Source organism: Eubalaena glacialis, unplaced genomic scaffold, assembly GCF_028564815.1.
Source record: "Eubalaena glacialis isolate mEubGla1 unplaced genomic scaffold, mEubGla1.1.hap2.+ XY H_3, whole genome shotgun sequence".
NCBI lineage: Eukaryota > Metazoa > Chordata > Mammalia > Artiodactyla > Balaenidae > Eubalaena > Eubalaena glacialis.
This window is the reverse complement of record NW_026871157.1, coordinates 953,128-981,105: the sequence shown is the minus strand read 5'-3', so window position 1 is coordinate 981,105 and position 27,978 is coordinate 953,128. Positions and strand designations below refer to the sequence as shown.

At 40.5% G+C, this 27,978-nt stretch overlaps 1 pseudogene; it reads right to left on the bottom strand.

Moving 5' to 3' along the window:
- Positions 1-61: 61 nt before the first annotated feature.
- On the bottom strand, positions 62-24,958 carry LOC133083018 (H(+)/Cl(-) exchange transporter 4-like; annotated as a pseudogene).
- Positions 24,959-27,978: the final 3,020 nt, after the last annotated feature.

Here is a 27,978-nt window from a genome sequence, read left to right as displayed (position 1 = left end):
CCAGTCCCCCAAGGGCTGAGCCCGCGTCCCCTTCATCTTGTTCCCCCCAGGGTCCCGCCACTCACCCGCTCCGTGTCACCAGGCACTGGCGGAGCCCCAGCTTCCGGAAGATGTCCACCACCGTCTCCATGGGGGTGTGGTCCGTGACGGTGAAAGGGCTGAGGTTCAGGACGCGCCGCAGCTTCAGGGGCTGCGGGCTGTTGGCTGGCAGCTCAGGGGGCTCCTCGGTGAAGTACATGACTGGGTCACTCACGATGCCCTCCTGCCTCTGTCTGGCGTTCTCTGGAATGGGCGAGCAGGACGGTGAGCCCCACGAGACTCCCTTGCGGAGTCCCTTCCCCCACCCCATCCCACCCCATCCCACAGCAACACACGACTTCCCTCCCCCAGCAGCCTAGAATCCCACAGAGGAGGGGCGCAGAAGGCAGACTCTACATTCTTAACTTGGAGCTTCAGCCAAACATCTGTGAAATTGGCATCTCTCTCTCTCAAGCTAATGCTGTGCGAGACCCCCCTGCTGTGACCTGATCATTCACTGCCAAAGTCTTGCAACGCGGGCCTGACCAGGCTACTTCCTTTAGGGAAATGCACTGTTTCTGCCTGGACGCCAGGGCACGCAGCTGACCCAGGGCCTGCCACCCTTGCTTTCCTGACACACCTTCACCTCATCAGGGGCCGAGGTTTGACGTGAAAAGGAACCTCACTTAGCTGCCCGATGACCTTAATACATGGTTTGGTTTTTTTTTTTTTTTTTACAAACTAACGTATAACTGGCCCAGATGGCATTATAAATCCTGAAAGGAACAAGAAACCAAGAGGACCATCCTAGGCTCACAGCCCAGAAACGCAGCTCAGTCTAATCATGACTTTTGGGACCCAAGAAATAACCCTAGAAAAAGTATATTTTACTCCTTTTAATCTCCTTTTTTGTGAATTTCTCAAAGAAATTAGAATGGCTGTGGTTACAATTAGCCAATTTCTGTCTACAGAGAATATCATGTGAAAGAAAGCTAAAATAAAATATGCTAACAGGAACACATATACCTAAATGAAGTGCTAGAAACCAGGCTATTTAGATTCATACATGAAGTAGATTCATGAGTAGACATATCTCCAAGGCAAATTTCCTTTGGTAAAAAATTTAATCTCTGTTTTAGATCATGCGAGGAATTAGGGAAAATGTACAGTGAGGCTTACCTTAAAATGGATCCTGGTTTCTATAATTTTTGCTTTCTCAAAGACTACTGTTCATCTATATTGTTCATTTTAAAAAAATTCCAACTGCCTGTTCTGAAGTGATTTATTGCAATAGAGTACTCTAATGGAAAGCTGGAAGCTGGTGAATGGAAGAAGAGCCAACAGGAAAGCTCTTCACATCTTTCTACTAGGGTGAACCATCTATTCCTTGTTTGAACAAGAAATCTTTGTCAGTCACCAGAATGGCTGCAACAAACTCAAGGATGTAAGTTCACAGAGGGCAGAGCCTGACTACTGTCATCCCAGCTTCCCTGGAAGCTGTGCTCCCAGCTTCCGGGACAGCACCGGCACATAGTGGATGCTACCAGCAAGAAATAGTTCCTGTTCAAGAGGGTAAACCAAGCCCTCACCCAGGGCATGATCCAGTGCTACTAGAGTATAGACTCCCAGACCCCAGGGACTCATGGGAGCCTGCCTGTGTAAGAAAAGAAGAAGGAGTGTAGGAAGGAAGGAAGAAAGGAAGGAAAGAAGGGAGAGAGGGAAGGAGAGAGGGGAAGGGATGAAAGAAAAAAAGATGGCCCAACATTTACATGTGTAAAAGACCCAAAAAACAAGAAGAAAATACACCAAATATTAACAATGGCCTTCTGTGGTGTTGAGAATATGGGTAAATTTTTTTATTTTCCCATTTGCTATTGATTTCCCCAATATTCTATGCGTATTAGTTTTACTTCAAAAATGTAACAAACTTCATATTTGTTGTAAAGATCAAGTGGTTAAACTGTTTTTAAAATTGTTGTTAGTATTGGGGGTCTGCTGTTCTATTCTACCACAACTACTATCAGTGGCTGCAGCTCCTGAAAAATGATGTACCTTTTACAAGCACCTGTTAAGGTCATTCAACCTGACATTCCACTTGCTAGCAGCAGTACGATCGTAATGCCAGGTGCAGGGAGAGTAATGAGGAAAGTGTTGATAAAGTGAATTCCACAAACTATGATAGGCCAAGAAATTTTAAAAGACTGGAAATAATCACATATCCAGTAAGTGATTACAATGGCTTTAGAGCAATGGTTCTCAACTGGGAGTAATTCTGCCTCCACCCTCCGGGGACATTTCTCAGTATCTGGAAACATTATTGACTGTCACTACTGACAGGCGGATGTTACTGATATGTGGTGGTAGAGACCAGGGATGCTGATCACACAATGAACAGGGCAGCCCCCCTCACAACAGAGAATTATTTGACTTTAAATGCCAAAGAAGCTATGGTTGAAAAACCCTATTTTAGAGTAATTATGTTTTTAAGGAGGTAATACTAATCCTGTGAATTTTAATTGCTTCCATAAAACAGATGTAATTAATAAGGAAGTTTTAACAGTGAAAAACCAGAAGAAGCCACAGTCGTGGTCAGTACAAAAACAGTATGATAAAATGGTAAAGACTACTTAGAATAAAAAGCAGATTATTTTATGACAAGTTATAGTTCAGTAAGGCATAGAGAAGTCGCTCTGCATATGTTTTAATATCCCCAGCAGAAAGAAGCAGGGAATCTGACAATTCTCCATGGCTTATTATGTAATTAACCTCTCAGACAGAAACATCTTTAGCCTTAAATAATCATCCAACAGATCTGACATTTATGTTGTTGTTCAGTCATGATATAGAGCTCTTTCAACTTGCCAGAAGATACCCTAGTATCTTACGCTAGTAAGAAAACAAAGAGTTTCTTTAACTCTTCTCCCATAACTCTGATTTTCCATTCCCACTGGGTCTTCTTTGAGTCCTTATTTTGATAAAGTCTTTGATGAAGATAATTTTAAAATATTTACAAAGCTGTTTATAAACTTTTTTTAACATTGGCAAGAAGTTTCAGAAATTCAAAGGGAGAGCCTTAGAAATAGTTAACAAAGAACAGGGATAAGCAAAGGGTTGTCTGGACAAGGTATATTCCCAGTGGAGCATTTCACCATTATACCTCGACAAGTCCCAGTGGCAAAATTCATAAATACTCTTGAAGATGACATATACAGTAAAATCAAGTGCACACATAAGCCATGTCAAGGTAGGCTACAGGCTACCTTGAAATGATGGGATAGTGAGCAGGATCTCATTTGCTGGTCCCTGCCCCTTCTCCACCTGGAGAAAACACTCTAAGAGTCACTGCTCCTCCTTGCCTGGGCCTCCAAAGACTCACACCCGGGCCTCCAAAGACTCACACCCAGGCCTCTGTCTGTGGAATCCTCCTACCTCCCGCTCCCCTTCCAAGGCGCTCATCCCTGGGCCAACGGGAACCCCGGGCTTCTCCCAGCCGCCCGTGTCGGGAACATCCCAGCTGGGCATCATCCCCTCTCTGCTCTCCCAACTCAGCAGCCTGCCCCTCAGCCCAGCTGATCCAGTCAGCGCACGAGGAGGAAAAGCATCCCACATCCCACGGAACTGACTGGACCCACGTGGGCCTCTAACTGATGGCACCGGACATAGAGTCGCGAAGTGAAGGGCTTGAGCGGCGCCGAGGGAGGCGCCTGAGGCAGAGAGCTCAGCATCTGGGTCGGTCAGCCTGCCTGGAAGTCCGTCTCTGCGACCGGCCTGCCCGGCCAGCCCAAGCTCTCCCACCTCTTCCTGCTCAGCTTCACCCAGCAAGTCCCTAAAGGGCGGAGCGCGTGTCTCCTGGAGGAAGGGGCCCAGGGGGCTGCTTGCAAACGTGGTGCTCGGTGTCCAGCCAAGAATGCCTCCGACGAGACACTGTCCCTCACGGTGTGACCTGGAGGCAGCAGCAGCAGCATTAAGAGGGAGCTCGGGAGAAATGCAGAGTCTCGGGTCCCACCCCAGACCTACTGCATTCTGGCCAGACGCCCAGGTGAAACGAATAAGCATTAAAGCGTGAGAGACCCTGGCCTGAAGCCCTCCGACCCTCGTCCACTCTCTCGAACCTCTTTGAGAATGCCGGGGCACAGAGGTGCCGTTCGTCTCCGTGAAACGTGAGCCTCCCTGCTTTACTCAAGGCGAGAATCAGCTCCCTCCTCTGGGCGAACCCGATGAGGCGCTCCGAGTCCCTGGAGACGACCACGGGGAAGCCATTGTAGTCGGTCTCCTTGATGAGCGTCTCCACGTCCTCAACGGTCATGCTGTCCTGGGTGAGCACGGACAGCGGCGGCTCCCCCCGCCGGGGCCGCATGACGTCGGTGGCCAGCGTGCGGTGGGTGAACTCGTCCTTCACGTCCAGGAACGGGTACCCATTTAAGTGGATGTGGGCCTCGTAGATGCCTTCCTTCCCAAAGGCATCAGCCACCCACTTGCTGGTCACGGCCGCCGCCATCAGGGGCACGATGTACTCGAGACCACCCGTCAATTCAAACATGATGACCACCAACGACACCGTCATCCTGGTAACTCCACCTGCAACCAAAGGGAGGAATGAAATTGCAGGACTCGACTCCACACCGGCAAGAGGACATGAACTGTGGAAACCGAGAAGCTGTCTCTACCCTCCTGGCACCTGTTCTATGGAGACAGTCCTACACGGCACCCAGGCTCGGACCTCTAGGACAGAGGCCAGGCTCGGTAAACACAGCCTTGCATCAGGAGCCGTAAGTCACATCTCACTGAGGGGCTCTTCTCCCATGAGCGACAGCAAGTTGTCTATTCACCCAGGACCCGCCTTGCTTTTTGGTGAGTGGAGCCTACTTGGGCTCTGCAGGTTTCTGACTCAGCAAGCATCGCTCTCTACCAGAATCCCTCGAGCTGGAAAATTGTAGAGACTTTTAGGGGCTACAGACAGGAGACAGATCCACCCTTTGTCCCTTAGTATCCTTAGTTTTCAAAGGGATAATCCATGTGAACTCCTAGTCTTCATGAGCTTAAACCAAGACTTATCAATCTTGACACTATTGACATTTCCGGTTTGGATAATTCTCTTTGGAGATAGGGAAGGACCATCTTCTGCTCCACTAGACATTTTGTGGCATCCTGTCCTCTACCCACCAGATGCCAGTAGCACCTTCCCCCACCTGATCGGTGACAAAAATGCAGACACTGGAAGGGGTCCAACTCAGTAGAGTAGGAAGACGGAGAACCCACCCCCTCCCAAAGACACACCAAATCTACACCTATAAATAGAGCAATTTCTCCTAAAGAAGATCTGAAGCCTGATTAAACAACTACTGCACAGAGAAGTACCACACAGAAACAGGTAGGAAAGATGGAGACACAGTATCCATCCCTGATACAACAACCTGCAGTAGGAAGGGATATTGCTGAAGGGCCGGAGTGCAGATTCACCCATCCTGTGAAACAGGGAAACTTAACTGTAAAGGGCACCTAGACTATACAGGAAGGAAATCCATTTAGTAACACTAGAGCTTCTGCAAAACAAGCAGGGAAATGCTGGAGCCCTTTCCGGGGTCAGAGGTGCCAGCAAGTGCCATTGTTGGCACGGAAGGACTTCCTCCACAGCAGTTCTACCCAGCCAGCCTGCCAAAGCCACCAAGTACATGCAGTCTATGCAAAGGATGCCCCACACAAGCCACTTATTCTAGACTGGGAGAGGTAGCCATTTTGCCTAATTCGTGGAAATAAACCAAAAGTCAAATAAAATGAAGAAACACAGGAGTATGTTCCAAGTGAAAAAAACAAACCCTGAGGGAAAAAACCCTAATGAAACAGATAAGTACTTTATTTAATAAAGAGTTCAAAGAAACAGTCATAGGGCACTCACCAAACTCAGGAGAAGAATGAAGGAACTCACTGAGAAAGTCAACAAAGACTTACAAAATATAGGAAAGAACAAAGCGTAACTGAAGAATACAATACAGGGAATCAACAGCATGTTAGATGATACAGAAGAGAACAATAAGAATAGCAAAATGAAGGAAGAATTTTTTTTAATGAGGACAGTTTAAGAGACCTTTGGGACACATCAATCTGACTAACATTCACATCATAGGGGCCCAAAGGTGAAGAGAGAGAGAAAGGGGCAGAAAACTTATATGAAGAAATAATAGCTGAAACTTCCCTAAACTGGGGAAGGAAACAGATCCAGGTACAGAAAGCACCTAGAGTCCCAAAATGAGGAACACAAAGAGATCCACACCAAATCACATTATTATTAAAATGGCAAAAGTTAAAGACAGAATCTCGGGAGTGGCCAAGATGGTAGAGTAGGAAGACTCTGAGCTCACCTCCTCTCATGGACACACCAAAATTACAACTATTTACAAAGCAAGTATTAATGAGAAAAAAATAGAAGACTAGCAGAAAAGATCTTTCACAACTAAAGATATAAAGAAGGAACCACAACAAGTTGGGCATGAGGAACAGAGAAACAGTATAGTCAAGACCCATACCCCCAGGTAGGCAACACACAAACTGGAGGATAATTGAATTGTACAGGTTCTCCCTAAGGAGCAAAGGGTCTGAGCCCCACATCAGGCTACCTCATCCTGGGCTCCTGCACTGGGAATTCAAGCCCACAGAATGTTTGTCTTTAAAGGCAAATGGGCCTTACTTCCGGCAGACCCAGAGGGCTGTGAGAAAGAGACTACTCTTAAAGGCTGCACACAGAATCTCACATGCTCTGGGACCCAGGGCAGAAGCAGCAATTTGAAAGGCACCTGGATCAGATCCATCTGCTAATCTTGGAGAGCCTGCTGGAGAGTCAGGAGGCAACTAGAGACCATCTTGGGGACACAGACAATGGAGGCAGCCATTTTGGGGAGCTCATTCTACCATGTGGACACTGATACTTTCAAGTGCCATTTTAGAGTCCTCCCTCTAGTTTATTAGCACTGGGACCTGGCTCACCCACCAGCCTGTCAGCACCAGTACAGGGACACCTCAGACCAATAGCTGCATGGGGACATGGCTCCACCCATCAGCAGGCCAGTTGCCTTAGGACCCAAAGAGACCCCAACTGACCCAGGTCTGGGCCCTGCCCACAGGAGGGTCCAAGCCCCAGTCGCACCCATCAGCGAGCAGACATAGCCCCAAGATGACCACAGCCTTCTGTATCAGGACCCATCAGCAGGCCTGCTCCATCCCTGGTACCCCAGCCACCAGTGGGCAAACACCAGCTCTGAGACATATTGGGCCCCTCAGCCACCTGACATGGGATCCAGCCCTACCTACCACTGGGATGACACCAACTTCAAGACACGCCAGACGCCATAGCCAGCCATATCAGAAACTGGCCTTGCCCACTAGTGGGCCAACACCAGCTCCAGGAGCCCAAGGAACCTGCAGCCAGAGACCCCAGGACCCAGTTCTACCTTCCAGTGAAGCAGCACTGGCCTGAGGACTCCGTGAACCCTAGATTCATCCACAAGCTAGCCAACACCAACTCCAGAACCTCAAGGCCCTACAGCTAGAGACCCTCACACCCAGCTTTGCTCACCATCTGGCCAGCAATAGCCTCTGCAACCAACTGGGGCCCAGCCCCACCCACCAACAAGACAACACCAGCTCCAAGATACCTTGGGCCCCTAAGCCAGCTGCCCTGTGATCCAACACACTCACCAGTGGGCTGACCACAGCTTTGGGACATCCCAATCACAGATCCTACAACCAGCCATGTCAAGAACTGGCTCTACCCACTGGCCAGCCAACACTAGATCCAGGACCCCAACCCTGCAACCAACCACCCTGGGACCTGGTTCCACTTGCCAGTGAGCCAGCAACAGCCCCAGGATGGCTTGGGGCTCCAAAGCAAACTGCCTTTGACTCATCCCGTCCACCAGTGGCTGACAGCCTGCATACAAGGCAGAACCTGAGAATCAACAGACTAGGGGCCAGCCACACCTACCAGACCACCCAGTGTCAGCCCACCACAGCAAAATGACCCACAAAGGGGCATGCCTAAATCATATAGCCCTGGTGACCAGAGGACACTGTGCTGCTGGGATGCATAGGACATCTCCTACAAAAGGCCACTTCTCCAAAACTGAGGAACATAACCAACTTACCATACACACTGAAATAAAAATAGTAAGTTGGGCAAAATGGGGTGACAGAGGAATATGTTCCAAATGAGGGAATAAGATAAAACCCCAGAAGAAGAATTAAATAAACTAGAGATGAGCAATCCACCTGATAAAGAGTTCAAGGCAATAATCATAAAGATGCTCATAGAACTCAGAACAGTGGATGAACACAGTGGGAACCTTAATAAAGAGTTAGAAAATATAAAATACCAGTCAGAGATGAAAGAACACAATAACTAAAATTAAAAATATGCTAGTGGGAATTAACAGTAGATTAGATGATACAAAGTAATGAATAATACAGGAGTGAAGTGAGATACAGAGTAGTGGAAATCACATAAGAAGAACAGAAGAAAGCAAAAAATTTAATAAGGACAGTTTAAGAGACCTCTTGTACAATATCAAGCATACCATCATTGAATAATAGGGGTACCAGAAGAAGGAAAGAAAGAAAGGAGCAGAAAACATTTGAAGATAATTAGCTGAAAATTTCCCTAACCAGAGAAAGGACATCTACATCCAGCCCAAAAAGGGGCAACCCAAAGAGGGTCACACCAAGACACACTGTAATTAGAAAGACAAAAATTAAATATAAAGACAGAATATTAAAGCAGAAAAAGGAAAAGGAACAAGTTACACACAAAGGAACTCCCATGAGGCTATCAGCTGACTTTTCAGTAGGAACTCCAGGACAGAAAGAAGTGGCACAATATGTTTAAAATGATGAAAGGGGAAAATCTACAACCAAGATTACTCTACCCAGCAAGTCTCCCATCCAGATTTAAAGGAGAGGGTAAAAGTTTTACAAAAAGAGTTCGGCACCACCAAACAAGCTTTACAAGAAATGTTAAAGGGACTTCTACAAGGAGAAAAGAAAAGATCACAATTATAAACACGAAAATTACAAAAGGAAAAATGTCATTGGTAAAGGCAAATATAAAGAAAATTAAGGTAGTAAATTAACCACTTATAAAGTTAGTAGAAAGGTTAAAAGAAAAAACTAGTAAAATCATTATATCCATAATAAGGAGTTAAGGGATACACAAAACAAATAGACATATAATATGATGTCAAAAACAATAAATGTGGTAGGGGAGTAAAAATCCAGGGTTTTTAAAATGCATTAAAACTTAAGAGATCAGCAACTTGGTAGATAGATAGATAGATAGATAGATTGATTGATAGATAGAATAGGCTTTGAAACAAAGACTACAAAAAGACACAAATAAGGAAATAACATAATGACCAAAGATCTATCCAAGAAGAAGATATAACAATTGTAAATATATATGCACCCAACATAGAAGCACTTCAATACATAAATATTGACAAGATAAAGGGAGAAACTGACACTAACACCGTTAACAGTAGGGGACTTTAACGCCCCACTTACATCAATGGACTGATATTCTAGACAGAAAATCAATAGGGAAACACCAACCTTAATGACACGTTAGAACAGATGCACTTAATAAAGGAGAAACTAGACATTCTTTTTCAAGTACAGATGGACTATTCTCCAAGATATATCATATGCTATGCCACAAAACAAGTCTTGGTAAAGTTAAGAAGACTGAAATCATATGAAGCGTCTTTTCTGACTAAAACATTATGAGACTAGAAATCAACTACAAGGACAAAAAGTGCAAAAATCACAAACATGTGGAGGCTAAACAATACCCTAAGAGACAACCAATTGGTCACTGAAGGAATCAAAGAAGAAATTTAAAAATACCTGAGAGAAATGAAAATGGAAATACAATTCTCTAGAAATCTATGGAATGCAGCAAAAGCAGTTCTAAGAGGGAATTTCATACTGATAAAGGCCTACCTAAAGAAACAGAAAAATATCAAATAAGCAATCTAACAGAACTAAAGGAACTAGGGGAAATAAAGAACAAAGCCTTAAGTTAGTATAAGAAATGCAATAGTAAAGATCAGAGCAGAAATAAATGAAGTTGAGACTAAAAAAACTGGAAAATATCAATGATACTAAGAGTTAGCTGTTGAAAGATAAGTGACAAAACTTTAGCCTTGACAAAAAAGATAATTGACAAAACTCATCAAGAAATCACAAGAGAGAGCCAAAATAAATAAAATCAGAAAGAGGAGAAATTGCTACTGATACCACCAAGATACAAAGGATTATAAAAGATAACTATCAACAATTACATGCAGACAAATTACACAACTGAGGAGAAATGGATACATATAATTTCCAATTTTGAAATTGGAAATCACAAAGAAAAAAATCTTAATAGACTCATTACTGGTAACAAAGTTGAATTAGTAATCAAAAACTCTCAAAAAACAAAGTCCAGGAATGCATGGTAAATTCTAATGAACATTTAAGGAAGAATTGGTATCTATCTTTCACAAATTATTCAAAAAATTGAAAAGGAAGGAAGACATCTAAACATAATTTACAAGACCTGCATTATGCTAGTATGATAACCAGATGAAGACACCACATAAAAATAAAATAACATGCCAATATCCCTGGTGAACATAGGTGCCAAAATCCTCAACAAAACATTAGCAAACCAAATTCAATAATACTGTAAAAAGGATCATAAACCATGAGCAAGTTGGGTATATTTCAGGGATGTAAGGATAATTTAACATCTGCAAATGAATCAACATTATTTACCACATTATTCACACACAAAAACCATATGATTATCTCAATAGATTAAAAAAAAGATTTGACAAAATTCATAATCCATTTTTCCTAAAAACGCTCAACATTGTGTGTATAGAGGGAATATACCTTAACATAATAAAGACCATATATGAACCCACAGCTAACGTCCTACTCAGTGGTGAAAAGCTGAAAGTTTTCCCCTAAGATCAGGAAGATGACAAGGATGCCCACTGTCACAACTTTTATTCAACATAGTATTAGAAGCCCTACCTACAGCAATCAGACAATAAAAAGAAATAAAAGGCATCCAAAAAGGAAGGAAAGAAGTCAAATTTCCACTATTTGCATGGGACATGATACTATATACAGAAAACTCCAAAGACTCTACCAATAAGCTATTAGAACTAATAAATAAATTCAGCAAAGTTGCAGGATACAAAACTAATATACAGAAATCTTTTGCATACTTACACACTAACAATGCACTATCAAAAAAGAACTAAAGAAAACAACTGCATTTAAACTGCATCAAGAGAATAAAATACCTAGGAATAAATTTAACCAAGGAGGTGAAAGACCTGCGATTTGAAAACTATAAGACATTGAGTAAAGAAATTAAAAAGGACACAAATAAATGCAAAGGTATTACCTGTTCATGAATTGAAAAATCAATATAATAAAAATGTTCATACTACTCAAATCAATCTACAGATCTGATGAAATCTCTATCAAAATACCAAGGGCATTTTTCACAGACCTAGAATAAATAGTACCCAAATTTGTGTGGAAACACAAAAGACCCTAGGTAGCTAAAATAACCTTGAGGAAGAAGAACAAAGCTGGAGGAATCACACTCCCTAACTTGAAACTATCTTACAAAGCTACAGTCATCAAAATAGCATGGTATTGGCACAAAAACACACAGATAAACATACAGAATAGAGAGCCCAGAAACAAACCCACAATCGTATGGTAAATTATTGGTAATTTCCGTCAAACAAGGCAAGAATATAAAATGGAGGAAAGACAGTCTCTTCAATAAATGATGTGGGAAAACTGGACAGGTATGTGTAAAGAATCAAACTGGACCACTTTCTTAAACCAAATACAATAATAAACTCAAAATGGATTAAAGACTTGAATCTAACACCTGAAACTACAAAACTCCACAAGTATATAGGCAGTATGCTTTTTGACATTGGTCTTAACAAAATTTTTTGGATCTGTCTCCTCAGGCAAAGCAAACAAAAGCAAAAATAAACAAATGAGACTACATCCAACTAAAAAGCTTCTGTACAGGGAAAGAAACTGCCAACAACTTGAAAAGGTAACCAACTGAATGGGAGAAGGTATGTGGAAAGAATATATTTGATAAGGGGTTGATATCCACAATATATAAAGAACTCATACAACTCAACAACAGCAACAACAACAACAAAAAACAATTAACAAATGGATAGAGGACTTGAACAGACATTTTTCCAAAGACATTCACATGGCCAACAAGCACATGAAAAAATGATTAGCATCACTAATCACCAGGAAAATGCAAATCAAAATCACAATGAGATATCACCTCACACTTGTCAGAATGGCTATCATGAAAAGGTTAAGGAATAATAACTGTTGCAGAGTGTGTGGAGAAAGGGAACCCTCATACAATTTTGGGAATATAAATTGGCACAGCCAATATGGAGAACAGTATGGAGGTTCCTCAAAAAACTAAAATTAGAATTACCATATGAACTAGCAATTCCAATTCTGGGTACTTATGCATTAAAAAACCCCACTAATTAGAAAGATATATGCACCCCTGTGTTCATCACACTATTATTTACCATAGTCAAATTTCTGTATATTTATACAAAATAATATTACTCTGCCATAAAAAAGAATGAAATCTTGACACTTGCGGCAACATGGATGGACCTGGAGGTTATTATACTAAGTGAAATAAGTCAAAAAGAGAAAAACGATATATTGTATAATTTCACTTACATGTGGAATCTAAAAAACAGAACAAAAGAACAAATAAATCAATACAGAAACATACTCATAGATATACAGAACAAACTGGTGTCTTCCAGAGGAGAGGGAAGTAGGGGGACAAACGAAATAAGTGAACATGATTAAGAGGTACAAACTTCCAGCTATAAAATAAATAAGTCAAAGGGATATAAGGTACAGCATGGTGATATAACAACTTTCTATGGGGGTGGATGGTAAGTTGACCAATTGTGGCAATCATTTCATAATGCATAAAATATAAAATCATTATATTGTACACCTGAAACTAATAAATTATTGAAATGTAATTACAACCCCCCAAAATGCAGACTTTGTCAAATTAATTAGGGGGAGATGAAAGGAGGGCAAATCACTCCTGAGTGAGAACCATTGTTCTAGATGATATAGCTTCAAGATGGAAGAAATTCCATCAGTCTGGGTCTCTGAATGGCTAGATGAAAAATAACCTTCTGCTAACTCACAATATATAGTATACGTACCTACACACAGACACACACACAGTGGTACCTAGGCAAGCAGCAGCTCCCACCATGGCGTAGAGCTGTGGGGTGATGCAGTCTGCTCAGGGCCTGCACCAATTCCTGAAAACGATCCAGTCTTGGTAATGGTAAGCCAGTTGCCAGTTGCCAGGAGCCAGTTGCTCCACACCAGTTGCTCCACCATCCTGCCTGCCATAGTCCCCACAGCCATGCTGGGTATGAAGAGGCCGGACAGGATCTGCAGGGACTGCAGGGGAAAGAAGCATGAGGGAAGGGGGCTCCATTCCTGCTGCCCTATTTTAACATTCAAAGTGCACATCTGTCACCAATTTCTCTCTCCCTTGTGTGTCATTCAAATTAGTTTAAAAATCATCCAAAAGCTAGTTACAATTAATGATAAAAGGACTCACAATATTTAGTCTCTGATGTCAAAGGGAACTGCATTGGTCCAGGCAGTCCAGAGAAAGATTTGGAGTAATTAAAAGATTGTCGAAAGAAAAACTCATCATGGTCATGTTTCAGGAAAAATAGAAAAAAATCTTTAACATATTACTGCTGAATTTCTGATGGTTTATATTGATATAAATTCTTTAATTCTTTAAAATTAATTCTTTAATCCACATCAGGCAAACCAGGCCAGTTTTTGAAGGTGAGGATATGAAAAACTGCATTCTCACTAAGTCACAGCAGATATGACCAAGCAGGTGAAATCACTGGTCCCATGGTTTCCCATCTGACCTATTTTGAAGCGTTGCCCCTCCTTTGTAGCCTATGGCTACTTTCATACTATAATAGCATAACTTAGTAATTATAGCACAGATCAGATGTTTTTTTCAATAACTCCACATGCCTGAAATATCAAAAAAAGCAAGTAAAAAACAGCTTTAGCTTTTTCTAAGCTTCAGGTTTTTCTGTCTTTTCAATTCTCTCTTCCTTCCACTTCGGAAAGAACCTTAACAGTAAGATCATCTGAGTTTTCCAGTGTCTTTCTTCCCTTTGTAGAATTCTTTGAAAATAAAATTTCTCTCATATGTGAAGTATACAGGTGGAATAAGAGAATATCAATAATACTTCACTTTTAAAGTCACAGGATTCACGATAATTTTTTTTTCTTTTTTATGTAGAGTTGATTTACAGTATTATAGTAGTTTCACAACATAGTGACTCCATATTTTTATATTACATTATACTATGTTTAAACTTATTACACTATATTGGCTCTATTCTCTGTACTGTGATTTTTATCTTTTTTATCTTCACTGTGTCTGACAACATATAACAAAATGAGTGATATGTTAATTCCAGTTTTGCAAGACTTCCCAGGTAATTCTTTGTGTATTTCATCTTTGATTTTTTAGTTTAGGAAAAGGTTTTTTATGACAAATCTCCATTCTGCCTTGAATTTTCATTTATTCCAGTCACAAGATTTGCATCAAAATTATCTACAGAAGTTTACTTAGCTTTATTCTTCCAATCTACCAAAATACATTAATTTTTCTTTTATTAGCATGAATTTCCAACTCTAAGGCTATGCCTTCTTCTATCGTTGTAGAAAAATACTAGTTCTATAGAGTCATTTATTGAGTTGATTGTTCAATGTTATTATGATTCAGTTAACTATTTTTCAAAAATTAGTGGTTTGCCTAAATTTGGCTAATTTTCCCTTTACTACATGAATCAGTACATTTTAGCTACCAAACCAATCTAAAACAGTGACTTAAAACAGCAAATATTCATTTGGCTCATGATACTATGAGTTAGCAATTTGGGCTACAATCAGGTGAGCAGTCCTTCCAGTTTGGGGTGAGGTTGGCTATTCTTACCTGGGCTTATTCACACATCTGGAGACCATGAATGACTGGTGGGATTACTGGAGTCTCTATTCATGGGACCACTCATCCTCTAGCAGGTTAGCCCAGATTTGTTTACAAGGTGCTCTCAAGTACCAAGAGCAGCAGGATGGCAAACCCCAGTGCATGGATACTTTTCAAGTCTCATTAGCAAAAAGGTCTTACATGGGAGCCCAACATCAGTATTACACAGCACTGCCAAATTGTATGGGTGCATGGAACAGGGAAAAGCACAGTACACAACTACATCTTCAAACTCACCATCTCCGTTGCCTATAGGCACTGCCAAAGCAACAAATTAAAGGAGAAATAAATTACACTAATTACAGTGATATCATGAACTTACAAATATATTTCTGGTTAAATGTTTTACTATCTGGGCCTCTTATGAATTAGCTCAATTATTATTATTTGACCAAGTAGATCCTCCTAGGTTTTAAGTTTGCCTTAGGCATTTCTCTTAATTGATGATTACATCAGTTCCTTCATACTTTGATAACTGAAAGTGCCAAAAATTACTTGTAAGAACTAAGTTCACAGGGATACATTCACAGTGTATACACTGATTATGGAAATAATATTTTAAAATATTACTATTACCTTTCCACTAATAAAACATGGTAAGCAAGTTTGACAATCAGTAAATTTTCTCTGCAGTAAATCTCCACTATAGTATTCCATTATACAAAAGATGCACCTACCAAATATTAACAGTGGCACATTTATATGCACGGTTAATGAACTCTGATTCAGCAGACTTAAGGGTTATGCCAGATTTACAAAGCCAGGGATTAATCATCTGAATAGCAATAGAGCACAGTGAGTAAGAGTTTAAATAATGAAGCTAGACTGTTGGGTTCAACAACCAGCTTTTAAGTTTGGTAATATGGAGCACAATACTTAACCTCTCTATGCATAAGTTTCCCCCAAAATCAAATGAATAACAGTACCTACCTCATAGGCTAAGTGTGAGGACTAAATGAGTGAATAGATGTCTAATGCTTGGAACCGTGGCATGTAAGCATTTGCTATTCTTATTATTGGCACAAAGGAAATTCATTCAGCTCCCACTCACCTCGGGTATACCAGAGCCACAGACGTATGGCGCAAATACTCGCACCAGGGAGACGGCCAAAAACGCAAACAGCAACGCCCACCGGATGTACATTAGGTAATTCAGAATGTAAGCGCTGGCACCCTAAGCAAGACACAGAACAAGAAAGAACACGTGAGCCACCGCAGAACCGAGCGACGCGCCTGCCCCTCCGCCAGGCAGCTTCTCTCTGGGTCCTGTGTCAGCGAAGAGGCAGGGTTGGCTTCATCAGCTGCTGCTATTGCTACAGTTGGTTCACACACACACGGCGCCGGCTGCTTCTCCGGGAGCTGTGTACGCACACCTTCTACCAGGTGAGGTCTCAGCAGTCATAGAAGCGCCGGCTGCTTCTCCGGGAGCTGTGTACGCACACCTTCTACCAACAGTCATAGCAACTGTGAATGAGGCTTGGTTTTAATCGCTCCGGGCCCTCAAGTTAATGAAAGGTGTAACAGAAAATTCTGCCTTCGAGCCCTGGGAAGGTTTGTTTGGTCTCGTCTATGGTGGATCAGCTTCTTTGCTTTCATGAAGGCCACATCCACGCCGCAGCACGCAGCTGCCCTGCCAGTGAGGAAGTGTGGGAACTGCATTTTAGAATACTGCTACCCAGATGTGGTCCCTGGGCCGGCAGCATAGCATCACCTGGGCGTGGGCTGGAAATGCAGAGTCTCAGGCCCCACCCCAATATTCCAAATTATCTGATGTGTGCGGAACACTTCCTGAACCAAACACACAGTCTGGCGTCTCTGAGGCTGAGGACCTGGTCTGTGGGCGGAGACCACGATTCCCCAGGCCTCAGCTTCTTGCCACCATCTGGATGCCTCACGTGATGGAGAGGGAACAAGAGGGCACCTACAAGCCAGGCTGTGGACACGGCCACATGTGTGCCTGTAAAATGCAAAAACACGCTCCAGGAGGCGGCTTTAGCCTTAACAGTCACAGATATTCACACCCTATGTGGTGAGAAATCAGACGGAGGAATACATTTCACTCAGTGAAAAACGGACTTTTTTTTCACACCCACTACGGTGACTGTAATAAAAAACAGATAACAACAAGTGTTGACAAGGATATGGAGAAATTGGAAACCTCAGACATTGCTTCTGGGAATGTAAAATGTTGCAGCCACTTTGGAAAACAGTCCAGCAGTTCCTCAAAACATTAAACCAAATGACTCAGCTGTTCCACTCCTAGGTATATGCTTAGGAGAAATGAGAACATATGTCATACAAAAACTCGTAGACAAATAAATGTTCATAACAGCCTTGTTCATATTTGAAAATGGAAAGGCATCCATGTGGGTGGATCAGAAGAATTAATATCATTACAATGTTCATACTACCCAAAGTAATCTGCATTCAAAAGCAACAGAATACACATTCTTCTCAAGTGCATATGGAATATTCTCTAGGACAGATGACATTTGGGGCCCCAAAAGACAAGTCTCAATAAATTTAAGAAGACCGAAATCATTTCAAGCGTCTCTTCCAACAACAATGGTATGAAACTAAAAATCAATTACATGAAAAAAACTGGAAAATTCAGAAATATATGGAGATAAAACAACATGCTACTGAACAACTAATGGATTAAAGAAAAAAAAATACCTGAGACAAATGACAATGGGTATAAAATACACCAAATCCTAAGGGGTGCAGCAAAATCAGTTCTAAAACATACGTTCACAGCAATAAATGCCTACATCAAGAAATAAGAAAAAATCTCAGAGAGGCTAACTTTACACTGTATACAAAAATTAACTCAAAATGGATTAAAGACCTGAACACAAGACCAGAAACTATAAAACTTCTAGAAGAAAACAAGGGAAAATCTCTTAATGATGGTATTTAGATGTGACACCAAAAGGAAAGATAACAAAAGCAAAAATAAACAGTGGAACTACATCAAAATTAAAAGCTTCTACAAAGCAAAGGAAACTATCAACAAAGTGAAAAGGCAACCTAGAGAAAGAGAAAAAAATACTTGCAAATATATATCCAAAATATATAAAAATCATACACAAAACTCAATAGCCAAAAACACACAGACAATTCAATTAAAATGTGGGCAGAGGACCAGGATAGACATTTTTCCAAAGAAGACATAAAGATGGCCAACAGGTACAAGGAAAGATTGCTAATCATCAGAGAAATGCAAATCAAACATCAATGAGATATCACCTCACACCTGTCAGAATGATTATAATCAAAATAATTAGAAAACAATTGTTTGTGAGGATGTGGAGAAAAGGAAACCTCTGTGCATTTCTAGTGGGAATGTAAATTGTATGCTCACTATGAAAAACAACATGGAGATACCGCCAGAATTTTAAAATAGAACTACCATATATATCAGCAGTTCGCCTTCTAAATATTTATCCTAAGAAAATGAAAACACTAGATGGAAAATATTTCTTCACCCCCCCATATTCATTGCAACATATCTTACAGTAGCCAAAATGTGGAAACAACTTGAGTGTCCACAATGTATATACAGATTTTTTAAATGTGATACACACACACACACACACACACACATGCACACAATGGAATATTATTTAGTCATAAAAATGAAGGAAATCCTGACATTTGTGACAACATGGATGAACCTTGGATGAAGTGAAATTAAAGGGAAAAAATGCACCCCTAGATACAGAAAAAATATTGGTGATTTGCAGATGCAGGAGTGTGGAGTGGGGTAAAATGCGTGAAGGGGATCAAAAGGTACAAACTTCCAGTTATAAAGTAATTAAGTCCTGGGGATGTAAGGTACAGAATGGTGACTATGGTTAATAACTGTGTATTGTATATTTGAAACTTGCTAAGAGAGGATATTTTAAAAGTTCTCTTTACAAGAACAAGAGATTGTTATTATGTGTGCTAACGGATGTCAACTAGATTTATTGTGGTGACCATTTCACAGTATATACAAATATCAAACCACTGTGTTGTGTACCTAAAACGAATAGAAGGTTGTATGTCAATTTTGTCTCAAAAAAAAAGTGTGGTCTGACATGGAATGTTATGCCACCACAAAAAGAAAAGATGTACTGATACACGCTACCATATGGATGAAGCTTGAAAACATTATTCTAAGAAAGCCAGCACAAAGACCACATATTACACAATTCAATTTGTATGAAATGTCCATAATAAAAATATCTGAACAGAGACACATAGTAGTTCAGTGGTTGTCTAGGGCTGAGGGTTTGGGAGAAATGAAGAGTGACTGCTAATGGGTATAGCATTTCTTCTGTTCTAGAATTGATTGTGGTGATGGTTGCACATACCTGTGAATGTACTAAAGCCACTGAATTGTAAAATTTAAATTAGTGAATTATTTGATAACAGAATTATATTGAAATAAAATTTTCATTAAAAAATGAATAATAAATAATAAAAATAATAAAAACATAAAAAATATGTTTTCACCTCTATAGGTAGACATAAAAGCAAACCCATTTCTTTGGCATGACGTACAAAGAATTCATATTAAGAAAAATGAAGTCAAACACATATTTTAATGCATATATATATATATATATATATACAATATACATATATATTGCATATGAAACAGTGGGAAAGAATTTTCTAAGTGAAGTTTGAACCCTAGAGCTAGAAAAAGCCAAGTGGCAAGTGGCACTCGTAGTAGCCACGACGACGGTCAGGACAGACACTGCAAGGTGAGAGCTTGGACGTCCCCCCGCACCAGCCATGGGGCTCCCAGTCAGGACCCGCCCCTGCACCCACCTCCGACTGTTTCACCAGCAGCTCCGACCACTTCTGCCACAGGGGACACTTGTCCCTGTCCTCAAACGTGGTGTCATTGGAAGTCCAACAGCACTGCTCGTGGCTGTACCAGAAGGCGGACAGGCAGATGCCCTCCTTCAGGTCCGTCATCCAGTCGACGGCGAGATCGATGACCCCGGCCAGGGTGCCTGGAAGAAGCAGCGAGAGCCGCTCAGAGGGACGGCCAGTGTGGCCCAGGGCAGCATGTGCACCTGGAGGGCCAGGCGGAGATGCCAGTGCCCCGGGCTGCCATGCACCCAGGAAGCCTCTTTCTTCAGTCTTGAGGTCACCTGAGGGAGTGGCAGGGCAGCAGGTGTGGCAAAGGTGGAGCCCAATCTTAGGTACAAAGGCCGTTAATGTGCTGTCCTTGGTGACTTAAATCAGGCAGGAGAGAGAGATGCAGGCCTGAGCTCATCACAAGCTACAGCAGCCTAGCAGGTTTTGGAATTCATGCCTTCCAAATTTTAAAAATAGAGTACATATACCAAAAGTGACATAACCCCACTTCCCTGCTTCCTCACCATTTTTGTTGCCACTCAGACCACCAATTTGGAGTCACTTCTGTCCTAAACCACTGCAAGAACCTCTTTTCTTGGCTCCCTGCTCTAGTCCAAGGGGGTCTCCACACTCTATTTCAAAATTGTCTACCCCCGCATGTCAATCTCCTTATTTATCTTCCTATTCCAGCACTTATACCACCTCCTTCAGAAAAACTTCCCTGATTTCTTGAATCTGAGCAAGGTGCACTTCCTAGGCATTCCCCCCTTCACTGTACGTATCACATCCTGATGTAGATATAGATATAGATATATTCCCACTAGTCTATAAGTGTGAGAAAAAAGATTCCACTGTCTGGTTTGCATGCCATGGTGGGAGTCAGACCACACCTCCAGACCCTGTGTCCACTCCAAATTGACAAGGGCAATGTGCTTTGTCCATTTTTGTATGCATGTCAGGTATATAGTTGGAGCTATGTATCCATGTTGAATGAATGAGTGCAAATGAATGAAAATATCAGAAAACTCAGGTCCATCCATTCACTGGAGGGGTATTTACTAAGCACCTACTCACTATGCCTTATACCATGCCCTTGGGATACAACAGTGAATGAAATAGACTCAAGTCTGTGCCTTGGTGGAATTGCACCTCATGGTAGGACAAAGACACTAGACAAAATAAGAAAGTAACTTAGAGGCTCATTTAGAACCCCCTAATAAGTATTAGAGAGAAAATGTAAAGAAGGGCTAAAATGATCCAGCTGCTTTCAAAGTAGCCTGGCAGCTCCTCAAAAGATTAAACATAGAGTTACCACATGACCAAGCAATTCCACTCTTGGGTACCTTCCCAAGAGAAATGAAAACACACATCCACACAAAGATGTACACCAATGTTCACAGCAGCATTACTCATAATAACTAAAGAATAGAAACATGCATAAATCTTCAGAACATTATGCTGAGTAAAAGAAGACAGAAACAAAAAGTCACATATTATACAATTCCATATACATTACATTCACAATATAATATATATATGAATTGTCCAGAATAGGTGAATCCACAGAGACAGAAAATTGATTGTTGATTACTGGTTGCCTAGACCTGAAGATGAGGGAGTGTTCACGGATAGAGGATGATAGGTAGAGGGTATACATAGGTCCTTCTGGGGAGGATAAAATCAGATTTAATGTGGTGAAAGTTACACAACTCTGTGAATATACTAAAACTACTAAATTGTGCACTTAAAGTGTGAATTGTGTGTGTAAAGGTAAATTGTATGGTATGAAAATTATATCTCAATAGAACTGTACAAATAAATTGGTGTGTGTGAGAGACAGATATACAAAGTGACACTCACAGAGAAATCAAGCTAGCAAGCAGGTAGTTGAGAAGGATGAAACTAGAGAGGGAGGGAGGGATACATTATATTTCACAGAGATTGTCAGGGAATGCCTCAAGTGGAAGATTCCATTTGAACAAAGACCTTAAGAAGGTAAGGGGGGGCCCTACTGATATACAGGGGCAGACCCAATGATCACCCCAAATTCCTTCACTAGTCATTCATGCATAATCACATTTTCCCACACCCAATCCTCTGATTCTGACAGTCCTGGAGTCTCAGTCTTCCTTCTGTGGAACAACAGTGACACCCAGTGGTAGCTCATGATAAACTCCCTGCAGAGGAAAGGGGCTTTGGCCACCCAGCCCCAAATAAAAGGGCTAGGGTGTCCTACATGGGCAGACAGGCTAGGCAGTGGACCCCTGAGTCTTCTCCGCTGTTAGACCAGCTTGGAAGCAGGAAAGTGAATACTACATAGCTTGCTGGTTTTCCTCCCTTTTGAGGTGCATCCAGGTCAAAAGACTATTTTAATCACCTTAATTTTCAATATTATCCTATTCTTCCTCCTGTATTTATTTGCTGAAATATCCATGGATCTACTTTCTGTACCTCCAGTGGCTCCCACCCTTAACTACATAACAGAATCACCTGAGAACAGTAGAGGCTTTTAAAATCCAAATCCTCTTCAGGGATCATGTTTAAATAATCAGCCATGGAGCCTGGGCAGCCTTATTTTTATAATTCCCCAGATGATTCCACCTGCAAGTGCAAGAACTGACAGAAATATGGACAATATTAATGTTAGCTGGTCAAAATCCAGATTTATTAAAGACAGCACATCAGGTTCTTAGAATCAGTAAACCTAGGGTGTGCTATTTACTCCAGCAAGATGACAGAATATATATTTCAGGTTTCTTCATTATACTACTATTTCTTCTTTTTAGGAGCATGAATGGTAAATACACTGCAATATTTTATAGATCTATTTTAAATAAGGACAAACATTCACAGCAACTCCTGTAATGTCCACCTTCCAATGTTTTTATAGTCAAGCAAAACTGGCTGCAATACTGTGTGTATTTGAAGTCTGAATTCCCTCCTATTATTGCTATTATATACTGGGAAATGCTACTGGGGAAGGAAGGATAGAATCAGAGAAATGATACATGCAACTGCTGTGGCTAGTGGAAAAGGGCTCCCCTTTCTAAGCATTCCTCTTGGCTCTTCATTATATTGAAGGTGGCAACCAGATGACTGTGTAGGGGTGATATCTGAGGCCTGCCTCGATGATAGATTTTATATTAAATATATGTTCATGTATTTTGTTCTTATATATTACAAAGAATAAATCCCTTTAATGTGTGTAAAGAAGAAACACTCTATATTCTGAGTACCATCCCAAACATTTGATCCTTAACATTTCATCATTTCCAGCTTTGCATTAGAGTACCAGACGCTTTTCTATTACCTGCCAACAGGTCGATGAACAACATCACCACGCATCATGACCAGGCATCAAGCAAACTCTTGATAAACTCCCATATGAACTCCTTACTTCTGCTTGCTATTTATAAACAAAGCAGATACAGTGGTTGATCTGGTAACATTTTCTAGTTCATGCTTCCTTCTCTGAAACTGTTTCCTTAGGAAATACAGAGGTTGAGAAAAATTAATATAATAAAGCAACTCAATTCCCTACTAATAATATTCTTTCAGTTAGCTACAAAATGATAAAATGGGGTTTCTACACAGATCTACAGACATGCCACAATAATCCTGAAGGAATTAGAGTAGAAAAAATTTACTTAATTAAAAGTATATATTGAGTGTGAATTAGTCTGATTACTTAAAAGGTATTTTAAATAGAGACATTGATTCAGTGTCATCATTTTCACTAAAAGCCTGTTTAACAAAAACTTCATTTCCCTCATTTGTTTTCAAGGTTAAATTTTAACAGCAAGAGTTTTGAATTAGCTATCACGGATTACATTTACTTACAAAAACATTTGCCAAACTGAATTTGGCCTGAGGGCTACAGTTTGCTGACCCTTGCTCCAGACTGAAGGCTGCCCCATATCCCATGTTCCTCCATGTTGGAGCCAAGCAACTGCATCATCTTCTTGACTCCACCTCACTTCCCACACATATCTCTACCTCGTTTCCATGCCAAATTGAATGAAATGATGTGACACAGTCATACTCTCAATGTCACTCCTCATCCTACCATAAAGCTGCTCTCCTTGAGGTCACTGAACTCAGAGCTCTTTGAATTGCCTAAATGTGCCATATTCTTTCATGCTTCTGTAAATTAAAAAAGGGCCACTCCTGATTTTAGAAACCATTGCCCTTTCTCTGCGTAACAAACTCTTAGTCATCCTTCAAGACCCAACTGAAATGTCACTTTCTTTTTAAAAAACCTATCCCTAACTATCCCTCCTAAATGACCCCACAGAACTTGATACATAACTTTGTTGTAACCCATTAAAATATATATTGATTGCCAACTAGATGCAAGTCACTGTAATATGTGCTTTCATAGACACACAACCTCATTTAATCTTCAGGCATAATTAACTCCATCTTTACAGATAAGAAGATGGGGTCCAGAAATGGCATGCCAAAAGTCACCCAGGCTAAAGTTGTCAAAGTCAGGATGTACCCAATCTGTCTGGTTCCAGAGCCCCCTCTTTGCCCTCTACACAACACCTCTGTATGACACAGCCTTCCACCCAAAGCACCTGGTATTATAATTACCTGTCCACACCTCTGCCTCTCCCACTAGCCCTTCTCTTCTCTAGAACCTAGCTCAGCACATGACACATGAACCCAAGCACTAGCTCAGTAACTATCCAATGAAAACATGCCCTCCAAAGGGATTCCTCTCAAAGTATCCTTATGAACAGCACATACCTTTCTGTGTCTCTCAGTGTCTCATGACTTTTCCCTCAGCCAGTCGATGATGTGGAAGTCCTCATACATCCCCACATTGGGGAATGACTCATCAAGGAAATCCATTAGTTTTCCAGAGCCAATTATTGCTCCTGCATTGACCATGCTACTTACACCTGGGAGAGAAAACCTGTCCGGAGAAATGTAAGCAAGAGCTGTAATGAAGATGGTGGAGTAGGGAGACCCTGAGTTCATAGACCCAACAAAAAATACAGCTATTTGCAAAGAACTTACTGATGAGAAATACAAGAAGACTAGCAGAAAAGACCTTCTACAACTAAAGATGTAAAGAAGGAACCACAAGAAGACAGGTAGGTGGGCAGAGGTGCAGTACAGTGAAGAAACCATACTCCTGATGAGTGACACACAAATGGGAGGGTAATCACAATGGCAAAGTTCTCCCCAAGGAACAAGGGGTCCAAGTCCTACTTCAGTCTCCCCAGCCAGGAGGTCCTGCATAAACAAGATGAGCCCTGAGAATGTTTGGCTTTGAGAGCCAGTGAGGAATTCTTTAAAGAGACCAAAGGCTGTGTGAAATAGACTCCAGTCTTAAAGGGTGCACACAAAATCTCACACACTCCAGGACCCAAGGCAGAAGCAGCAATTAGAAGGCCCTGGGGTCAGTCCCACTTGCTGATCTTGGAGAACCTCCCAGAGAGATAGGACGCAACAGGAGTTCAACCTGGGAATAGAGATGCTAGCAGTAGTCTTTTTAGGAATTCATCCTACCACACACAAACGAAGCTTTACAAACAAGCAGAAAGTAAGAGTTCAGCAATGCTAAACTAGCTTTACAAGAAATGTTAAAGAGATTTCTCTAACTGAAAATGATGGCCACAACTAGAAATATTAACATTACAAGAAAAAAAAAACTCATTGGTAAAGGCAAATACAAACTAAAGGTAGTAAATAAACCATGTATAAAGCTAGTAGGAAGGTTAAAGATAAAAGTACTAAAATTATATGTATCCACAAAAAGTACTTAAGCGATACCGAAAAAAAAAGATGTGAAATATGATGTCAAAATAGTAAATATGGGAGGGAGGTGGTGGAGTAAAAATTCAGGGCTGTGAACTGTGTTAGAACTTAAGAGATCAGTAACTGAAAATAATCATGTATATACAAAAAGTGAGATTGGTATATATAAATACCATGGTAACCACAAACCAAAAAAAACAAAAAAACTAGATACATGGGTACACAACAATAGATACACAACAATAAAGAGAAGGGAATCAAAACATAACACTAATATCGTTATCAAATCACAAACAGCAAAAGAAGAAAGAAACAAAAAGAACTACCAAAAAAATGGCAATAAATACATATCTATCAATAATTACTTTAAATGTAAATGGGTTAAATGCTCCAATCAAAAGATGTAGAATGGCTGAACAGCTACAAAAGCAAGACACAAATATAGGTTCCCTCTGAGAGACTCACTTCAAAAAGAAAGACACAAACAGACTGAAAATGAGAGTATAGGAAAACGTATTTCATGTGAATGCAAATAAAAAGAACTCCAAGTGTAGCAATACTTACATCAGACAAAATAGACTTTAAAACAAGAGACAAAGAAGAACATTGTGTAATGATCAAAGGATCAATCCAAGAAGACAATATAACAATTGTGAATACATATGCCCTCAACATAGGAGCACCTAAGTACATAAAGCAAATAAACAGACGTAAAGAGAGAAATTGACAGTAACACAGTAATAGTAGGACTTTAATACCCCATTTACATCAATGGAGAGATATTCCAGACAGAAAATCAATAAGAAAACACTGGCCTTAAATGACACATTAAACCAGATGGACTCAACAGACACACATAGAACATGCCATACAAAAGCAGAAGAACACTCATTCTTTTCACGTGCACACGGGACATTCTCCAGGATAGATTACATGCTAAGCCACAAAACAAGTCTCAGTAAATTTAAGAAGATTGAAATTATATCAATCACAACACTATGAGATGGAAAATCAACTACAAGAAAAAAACTGCAAAAAAACACAAACACTACTAAACAATAAATCGATCACTGAAGAAATCAAAGAAAAAATTTAAAAAAAAAACACTAGAGACAAATGAAAACAAAAGCACAAAGACCTAAATGCAATTCTAAGAGGTATGTTTATAGTGATACAAACTAACCTCAGAAAATAAGAAAAATATAAAATAAACAACCCAAACTTACACTTAAAGGAACTAGAAAAAGAAAAGCAAACAAGACCCAAAGTTAGTAGAAGAAAGAAGTTATAAAGACCAGAGAAGAAATAAAAGAGAGGTTAAAAAAAATAGAAAAGACAAATGAAATTGAGTTCATTCTCTGAAAAGAAAAATAAAATTGATAAAACTTCAGCAGACTCATCAAGAAAAAAAAGAAGGGCCCATGTCAATAAAATCAGAAATGAAAAAGGAGAAGCTACAACCAACACTGCAGAAATACAAATGATCATAAGAGACTACTGTAAACAACTATATGCCAATAAAGTGGACAACCTAGAAGAAATGGATAAATTCCCAGAAATTTACAATCTCCTAAGATTGAACCAGGAAGAAATAGAAAATATGAATAGAACAACCACCAGTAATAAAATTGAATTGGTAATTTAAAAAATTTCCAACAAACAAAAGTCCAGGACCAGATGATTTCACAGGTAAAATCTACCAAACATTTAAGAAGAGTTAACACCTATTCATCTCAAACTATTCCAATATTGCAGAGAAAGGAAAGTTTGCAGAGAAAGGAAAGTTTCTGAACTCATCCTTTGAGGCCAGCATCACCCTGATACTGAAACCAAACAAAGATATCACAAAAAAGAAAATTATAGGCCAATATCACTGATGAACATAGATACAAAAATTCTCAACATTATATTAGCATGCAGAATCTAATAACACATTAAAAGGATGCTAGACCATGATCAAGGGGGATTTATCCCTGAAATGTAAGTATGGCTCAATACCCACAAGTCAATCAATGTGATACACCATATTAACAAACTGAAGAATAAAAACCATATGGTCATCTCAATGGATGCAAAAAAGTCTTTTGACAAAATTCAACATCCATTTATAATAAAAACTCAAAACAAAGTGGGTATAGAGGGAACATACCTCA